Here is a 7701-nt window from a genome sequence, read left to right as displayed (position 1 = left end):
AAAACCCTTGTTCCTTCCTATTATTGCTTATGCTCTCTCTTCAACAAAATTAAAGATAATGGAAAAAATAGTTTCTGCTGGGTATTGAGGGGGTGGGGGGGGAGAGGGAGGGGGTAGGGTGGGTAGTAAGGGAAGAGGTGGGGGCAGGGGGAAGAAATGACACAAACATTGTATGCACATATGAATAATAAAAAAATAATAAAAATAAATAAAATAGAAACCTATCATGTTTATGTACTCTCCAAGAACAACATTTCAGACTTTCATCTTTAGGATGCCTTCAGTTGGAGATCTGATGTGGTTTCCTTTATCATTTAGAATTTGTCTTGCCTGAGTCAGGGAGTCTTCACCTGTTATTTTCTGTTTACTAAGCTCACTCACTTTTCTTTCCACACTTCAGCTTCTTGTAAAAGCTGTTTGAAGCTTTCCTGAAGCTGAGAATTTTCATTCAAGGTCTCTGTTGTTAAGTTCTTAATATGTGCTTCACTGACTTGAAATATTCTTAAGGTTGTTTCTGCTGTAGCTACTTTTGATTTGAGAAATTTTGATTCATCCTCTAGAGACTGTATCATTTTTGACATTTCCACATTCAATTCAACTAGTTTAGAATGTTTAGATTTCTCTTCTATTACCTCTATTCCTAGAACAAGTACTTCCTCTAGTTTAGACTTGTATATTTCTAGCTTTTCATTGGTTGTCTCCGTGGTCTGTGCATCTTGCATCCTTTAATGATGACACTAAGCCATCATGCTATTTTGGAACAAAGCTAGCTTTTTCAGGCAGCCAAAATTTTTCTTCAATCAGTGCAGAAAGCTTTAGAACAAGTGTTTTTTTTTTTCTCACATAAACTCAGCTTCTAACCAATTGAAAACTTCACAAAAAACAATAAAAGAGAAAAAAGTTCAAAAATAGTTACACATATCACTAGTTCTCATGGAAAATCATAGGGCTTTTGTCTTAGTTCTTTAGGGTCTGTTTTCATAACCCTGCAAAATTCACTTAGGACAAATCCCAAGTAGGGGTACAGACAGCTTTGGGCCCATCCATGAATTCAAGGATGCTATGGTTTTTCCCTAGGCCAGGCTGAGACTCAAAAGAAAACAAACACTAAAAGTTCTGCCTGGAACCATGACACCAGAATAGACCACTACAGAAATGGCTGGGCGTGATGGTTAATGTGCACTTCAGCACACCCACAGGGGAAGGAGGAGATTAACAAAGTATTGGCAAGACTTTGGCCAGGAAGTCTCATTGTCATATATAAAATGGATAGAGACTTCCCAGATGTCCTAAAGTTTATCTAGTTAGAGTCTAAATATAATACTATTTTTTCTTTTTTTTTTTAAGGGTGAGTTCCCATTTTTTATGACTGAATATGGTCATGGATTTCATTGTAGACAAGCCACAGTTTATTCACACCTAATACACTATTTCTTAATTTCCCTTGTATTACAATATAATTCTTCTGTTTCAGACAGAGGGGTTGCATTGGTACTTTCTGAAAATACTAAACATTATTTTCATTATTTTACCTATTATATTTCCTTTTTTTTTTCTTTTTTAATTAGGATATATTTGTTGTACAAGAGGGATTCATTATGCTAATTCCTGGTAGCCTTACATTGCTACATTGGTTACATAATTCCCACCATCTCCTCCCACAATGTCCTCCCTACCCCACTTAAAGAGGTTGCATTATTCTATTTCATGTCTGTGCATGAAACTCATCAAGCATATTCTCTAACCTTCTTCTCCCTCATTGATTCTCACCCTCTTACAAGTACCCTCCCACATACTTTATCTATTTTACAATCCTGTCTTCCATTTTTAATTCCAAAGCCAATTTCAAAGAGGTTTCCCAGTGTACCCAACTGTGAGTATACTTCACTTTGTTCAGGTCAATTCCCCCCTCTATGTAGCTTCTTTCCTTTTAAATTCATTGTGACTTCTTTTATGAACCAGAATTTGACTCTGGATTAATGATCATTATGAATGATCTCTGTGCACTATAAAAGAAATATCAATGCCACTATTCGGTGGACTGTTCTCTAAGTTGATTAAACAGTGTTGTCAAGTTCTCTAGATGATTACAATTTATATTAATTTTAACAATAACTGAAAAAGAAATATTACAATATCCTACCCTAATTGTGAATTTGTCTATATTTCCTTTCACTTCTACCAGTTTTGTGTGTGTGTCTTGAAGCTCTTCTAATGGGTTAATTTGCACTTAGTTTGATGCAGTCACATGACTAGTTAATCTCTTTATTGTTATAAAGTGTCCCTCTTTATAATTGGGCAGATTTTTTTCCCTGCAATTTACTTTATGTGATAATAATAAATCCATCCCATGTTACCTTTGCATGGAATATCTTTACTATCCTTTTACATTTACCCTATTGGTTTCTTTATATGTGAAACTGATTTCTTATACAGAGGCTGTAGTTGTCTCACCTGTTTTTCAATATGAAAATATCTGCTTTTGTTAAAAAAGGTTTATATCACACATAATTTTGTATTTAACTTTGTCATTGGATTTAAATATTACATTTTAGCATCTATTTTTGTCTTATCCATTTGTTCTAACATCTCTTTTTATTTGCCTTTTTGAGGAATGAATATTTTTTAATACATGCATTTTATCTCTATTATTGGTTTACTATGTATGCTCCTCTGCTTTTTTGTGGTTGATCTGTGGTTTACAGTGTACACCAGGAATTCATCATTATATATCTTCAAGTAATGATAAAAATGTCACATACATTTTAGGAATGCTCCAACTGTACATTTCCATTTCCCTTTCCAATTCTTTATGCTAAGATTGCCATATATTCGATAAACTACACAATAAATCATTGTTGTTTTCCTTTATTTGATCATCAATTAAATAAGTTTAAAACATGTAGGAAAAGTCTTCCATAGTTTTTCTCCTGCTTTGTTCCACTACATATCTAAATTGCCATCTGTTGTCATTTTCCTTCTGCCTGATGATGCTCCTTTAATACTTCTCATAGTGCAGATGTGCTGGCAAAGAATTCTTTCAGTTTTGTTTTTATCAAATGAAAATGATTCTGATGAAAAGTGGGAGGGATGAAAGTAAATTCTAAAAATCATTAGCCTTTCTATACACTAACAATGAACAAACTGAGAAATAATATATGAAAACAATTCCATTTACAATAGCCTCAAAAAAAATCAAATACCTAGGAGTAAACTTAACAGAGTATGTGAATGACTCTACATGGAAAACTATATAATCCTAAAGAAAGAGATTGAGGAAGACTATAGAAAGTGGAGAGATCTCCCATGCTCATGGATTGGTAGAATCAACATAATGAAAATGACTATACTCCCAAAAGCAATCTATATGTTTAATGCAATTACCATCAAAATCCCAATGACATTCATCACAGAGATTGAGAAATCTACCATTAAATTTATTTGGGAACACCAGAGACCATGAATAGCCAAGGCAATATTCAGTAAAAAGAACAGCACTGCAGGTATCACAATACCCGACTTCAAATTGTATTACAAATCAATAGCAATAAGAACAGCATGATACTGACAAAAAAACAGACATGAAGACCAGTGGAACAGAATAGAAGACCTGGATATGAACCCACACTACTATAACCAACTTATCTTTGACAAAAGCACTAAAAATATACTATGGAGAAAAGACAGCCTCTTCAACAAAAACTGCTAGGAAAACTGGTTAGCAGTGTACAAAAAACTGAAACTAGATCCATGTTTATCACCATATACCAGTATTAACCCAAAATGGATCAAGGATCTTAATATCAATCCCGAAACTCCAATGTCAGTACAGGAAAGAGTAGGAAAACTTTGGAACTAATAGGTATAGGCAAGGACTTTCTAAATGGCAAACCTTTGAGATAGCATAGACAAATGGGACTTCATAAAACTAAAAAGCTTCTGCTCAACAAAAGAAATGGTCTCTAAACTAAAGAGATCAACCCCAGAGAGGGAGAAAATATTTGGCAGCTACATATCAAAGGACTGATAACCACAAAATATATAAGGAACTCAAAAAACTAAACTCTCCTAAAATTAACGAACCAATAAGGAAATGGGCAAGTGAACTAAACAGAACTTTCTCAAAAGAAGGAATTCAAATGGCAAAAAAACACATGAAAGATGCTCACCATCTCTAGCCATTAAGGAAATGCAAATCAAAACCACACTAAGAGTCTACCTCACCCTGCTAGAATAGCCATCATTAGCAATACCACTAAAAACAGGTGTTGGCAAGGATGTGGGGAAAAGAGAACTCTTAAACACTGCTGGTGGGAATGCAAACTGGTACAACCACTCTGGAAAAAAATTTAAAGGCTTCTTAAAAATCTAAACAAAAATCTGCCATGTGATCCAGCAATATCACTCTTTGGGATTTACCCAAAGGAATGTGACACAGGTTACTCCAAAGGCACTTACACACCCAAGTTTATTGCAGCACTAGTCACAATAGTCAAGTTATGGAAACAGCCAAGATGCCCCACTACTGATGAATGGATCAAGAAAATGTATTTATACACAATGGAATACTACTCAGCCATGAAGAAGAATGAAATCTTATCATTTACAGGTAAATGGATGGAACTGGAGAACATCATCCTGGGGGAGGTTAACCAGGCACAGAAGACCAAAAATCATATTTTCTCCCTCATATTCGGACTTTAGATCAAGGGCAAACACAACAAGGGGATTGGACTTTGATCACATGAGGAGGTGAGAGCACACATGGGATGTATGAGGATAGGCAAGAAACCCCCACCAAAAAAATTTAAAAAAACAAGATAGCACTTGATATCCTCAATACAAAGGAATTAATGCTGAAAATTTAAAGTGACAAAGGCCAATAGGAGAAGTAGACCAGGAACTAGAGAAAAGGTTAGTTTGAGAAGAATTAATTTAGAATGTAACATATATGTACAGGAAAGCAATGTGTGTAAACTCCCTGTATACCTATCCTTATCTCAACTAGCATAAACCCTTGGTTCTTCCTATTATTGCTTATAGTCTATCTACAACAAAATTAGAGATAAGGGCAAAATGGTTTCTGCCTGGTATTGAGAAGATGGGGGAAAGGGAGGGAGCTGGGTGAATGGGGAGAAATGACCCAAACATTGTGTGCACATATGAATAAAAGAAAAAAATTTTAAACATTTTAAAAAAAGAAAAGTAAATTATAATAATTTACTAGTTGTTATAAATTTTGATATACACTGCCACTAGTTTAGATTAGATTCATAAATATTCGTTGCACACTGTTTACAAGAAATATACATAGATTATAATGATGTAGAAATATTCACAAAAGGCAACATATTAATTAAACTGCTAAAGCTATATTAGTAGCAAATAAAATGCACTGGAAAACACTCTAAAAATACAGTTTTGTTACATAATGATCAAAGGAAAAGCCAACAGAAGACATAAGAATTCTGAAGTTTTATTTTATTATTTTTATTTAAATATTGTATCATATTATTATTGCAATGGATGTACACTGTGACGTTTACAAAGTTCTTACTATATCATAAATTTACTACCTCCACTATTCTCTTTTTTCTCCCTACTCCCATTCTCCTATCCAAGTACTAACCAGGCCCAATCCTGCTTAGCTTCAGAGATCAGATGAGGTCGGGCACATTCAGGGTAGTATGGCTGTAGACCCCATTCCCATTCTTAGAATAGTTTTGGCAGATCTTATTTTTTCATTTTCCTATGAGTATATATTATTTTTACCATATTCATATTCCTACACATTTTTCTTATATGTCACCCTCCATTGGTAGAAATATCACAAGAAAATAAAAATCCACATTGGTAAATTATAAAATTAATTTCTAAATAATGGCCACTGAAATAATTAAAATAAAATCTAGAAATTTCAATTAATATAAATTGTGGGATAGTGTTCAATTTAAAAAAATAAATCTGTAACTGTGATTTATATATTGAAAGATAAAATATTATTATTAAGATACAACAGATTAAATTGAAAGTGTAAGAAAGGACGCAGTCCATATAGAAAGTAACAAAATGGAAAGCAAGGATAGAACTCAAAAGACTAATGAATTCAATATCTCATTCTTTGAAAAGATTAATAGAATAACAAAATCTCTAGAAAGCTTTAACTAGAAAAAGAAGAAACAATTAAAATAGGATGGACATTTTAGAAATCTTAAAGAAATCCTATCAATCAAAATATGATTGAGATTACGCAGATACTAGAAACATAAATTGAAACAATAATAGGAAACCTACTGCATCTATAGCCCATAAATATATTGAGCATCTCTTCTTATCATTGGGGGCTCAGTGGGGAGAGAAGGAGCAGGATGGGACACAGACATGGGGTCCACCCTTTGTGGGGTGACCCAAGCAGGGTGGGTGTTGGTGGTCTTTTGTTAGAGGGCACATGGGTAGCAGTCATGTGCCTGTTTTGGTATAGGCTGAGCAAAGGTGGCAATGTGGTCAACAAGGTGATCCTGCATGCCTTCTTGTTCCATGTGACCAAATCACTATGAAATATTCCAGTGCTATGTGCCAGGCTCCATCTGCTGCTGCAAGCCTGGTACGCCTGGTGTGTGCCCAACTCCTTGCAAAAATCACGAGGCCAGAAACACAACCATCAACTGGCCTGGTGCTGCCATGGCAATTCTACCCAGTCTACATTCTTCCACTGGCCTTCAACATATACCTGTGTCCCTGTGGGCACTGGTCAGCATCTGAAAGGTGCGCATGTCCTATGCCCACACATTCAAAGCCACAATGCCCATTTAGGTGGTCCTGCTGCCCTGCATCTCCATGAAAGACAAGCAAAACATCAAGGTGTAATTTCCTGCATTCCCATCATCAGCAGTGTCCTTTTGGTCACCATACCTGAGCTGACATTTGATATGTGGGGGCTCATCAACACCTTCATAGCCATGCTCTGTCTCTCACTGCAGAATGTATTTTCTAAGAAGGTGTTGAGTGACTCTCAGATGCACCACCTCCAACTGCTGAACATCTTGGGTTGTCACAGTCTTCTTCATAATCCCCAAGTGAGTTCTCTTCTACCTCTTGACTTTTGTGGTCAGCAGTGATTTGACCTATGTTGCCATGTGGCCCTAGATGCTCCTGCTTGTGATCATCAGTGGCTTCTGTAAATTGTCCAGAACGTCATTACTTTCAGCATCCTCAAACTCATAAGCCCCCTAAGCTACTCCATCCCAAATGCTACCAATGGAATCATGGTCATCATGGTGTCTCTGATTATACTGCATTACCTGGTCACCAGCACCAATGCCCTCAACATGAAGATGGCCATCCTGAGGGTCTTCCTGTACCACAAGACCAAAATGATGCAAACTAGCAAGCCTGGAGGCTCCTCCTTTCCACTTTCACAGCTGACCTGAGAAGCAAAGAACATCCCCAGAGCCTGCTACAAAAGCCCCAGAGTGGTGCCCTCTTCCCCTAGCACAGTGACAATCAGGATGGCTCCAGTAGTGACCTGACAGATCAAATTCAGAATAGCTTCCAGAGCCATTCAAACTAGTATACTTTGAACTGTTATGACATGTAGAGGCCATGGGTTCTGTACTGCTTTCCTAGTATCTGGCAGTATCAGTACATCTAGCCACTAGTGAATAACAAGGTAGCTGAGGACAGGCTGTGACTGACCAGCAC

The 7701-nt window shown here is 36.2% G+C and overlaps 2 pseudogenes; one reads left to right on the top strand and one right to left on the bottom strand.

Annotated features, from left to right (window-relative positions):
• Positions 1 to 255: 255 nt before the first annotated feature.
• On the bottom strand, positions 256 to 1047 carry LOC141417220 (melanoma inhibitory activity protein 2-like; annotated as a pseudogene).
• A 5414-nt stretch (positions 1048 to 6461) lies between these two features.
• LOC109679214 (solute carrier family 35 member E1-like) lies at positions 6462 to 7492 on the top strand (annotated as a pseudogene).
• The last annotated feature ends 209 nt before the right edge of the window (positions 7493 to 7701 follow it).

The sequence above is a fragment of the Castor canadensis genome, chromosome 15 (genome assembly GCF_047511655.1).
Source record: "Castor canadensis chromosome 15, mCasCan1.hap1v2, whole genome shotgun sequence".
In the NCBI taxonomy this organism is placed as follows: Eukaryota; Metazoa; Chordata; class Mammalia; order Rodentia; family Castoridae; genus Castor; species Castor canadensis.
The sequence above is the reverse complement of the archived record's forward strand: the minus strand, read 5'-3'. Positions and strand labels throughout refer to the sequence as shown.